Source organism: Molossus molossus, unplaced genomic scaffold (assembly GCF_014108415.1).
Source record: "Molossus molossus isolate mMolMol1 unplaced genomic scaffold, mMolMol1.p scaffold_m16_p_10, whole genome shotgun sequence".
NCBI lineage: Eukaryota > Metazoa > Chordata > Mammalia > Chiroptera > Molossidae > Molossus > Molossus molossus.
The window spans coordinates 41,754,055-41,755,322 of record NW_023425345.1 but is presented as its reverse complement, the minus strand read 5'-3'; the positions used below and the strand labels follow the sequence as shown (position 1 = coordinate 41,755,322).

The 1,268-nt window shown below is 34.8% G+C and overlaps 1 non-coding gene across 1 annotated transcript; it reads right to left on the bottom strand.

Moving 5' to 3' along the window:
• Positions 1–838: 838 nt before the first annotated feature.
• On the bottom strand, positions 839–942 carry LOC118624821. Its single transcript, XR_004958488.1, has one exon. It is a non-coding gene; the product is annotated as a U6 spliceosomal RNA (small nuclear RNA).
• Positions 943–1,268: the final 326 nt, after the last annotated feature.

The window sequence follows — 1,268 nt, the reverse complement described above, 5'->3', positions numbered from 1 at the left end:
AAGAGAATTCTCTAATTGTTAGTTTGGGGTCTTTTTGAGGGAGAACTTAGTCCTTAATCATTGTGGGGTAACATTTACTGACTTTCCTACTATTCTCCTTACCAACTCCCAGTACATAGCTGGCTTGTTTAGATACCTTGTAGGTTTTTTGCTCTTGTTTATGCGACCCTGCAGTGATAAGCACACACATTCAACAAGATGCTTTGTCTAATATGGTTGAGATATTTTAGTAAGCAGGGAGTGTCCAAACAGCAATGCATTAAATCTGTTATGCTCCAATTGGACTCTATTGTTTCAGTCATTATCATGAATATTATACTAATGAATATTTTAGACTTGGAAAGCCATAGTGCCAAAGGGATTTATGAGAAAAATAACAAAGTCATTGGCACAAACAGATAGAATGCTGGCCAAGTGTTCTGGGCTTTGTCTAAAATTTTTATTAGCCTTGCCACGTAAAATAGGATATACCTAGTTAATATCATTTCTAGAAAGCCTGGATTACAGATAAAAATCCCATTTTAATGACTGTCATCATAATGTCCACTTCTATATGTCTAGATAATTTTTACATTTTGTTGGCAGTTCATAAGAAATATATCTAATTGATATAGGTTCAGTGATCACTTTCAAAGTGAAAAATTTTCTTAATCTATATATTCACATTTCTGAATATTTTAAAATCATCTTTAATAATATAATACTTGTATTCTATAGCTATATCAGAATAGATATACTATGCTAAATGTTCCTCTGAACATAGCAATCTTTAATGCTATTTTTTCTTTCAGGCATGGTAATGAAAAAGGAGGAAGTTTGTATTTTACTTACTTATTTTTAAAATATGAAATGCTTCATGAATTTGTGTGTCATCCTTGCCACAGGGGCCATGATGATTATCTCTGGATCTTTCCAATTTTAGTACACATGCTACTGAAGCGTGCACTAGTTTTTATAAATTTTTTTTTCTTTTTTTTATTAATTTTTTTAGAGAAAGGAAGGGCGAGGGAGAGAGAGATAGAAACATCAATGAGAGAGAACGTCAATTGGCTGCCTCCTGCATGTCCCCCACTGGGGATTTGGTCCACAACCTGGCCATGTGCCCTGACCAGGAATCAAACCAACAACCTCTTGATGCATGGGTCGACACTCAACCACTGAGCCAAACCAGCCGGGCTATTTTTATTTTCTTACTTGTAAAGAGTCTCTTGATATTTGTCCTGGTGGAATTTACAAAATAATAGCTCCACATTGGGAACCAAACCATG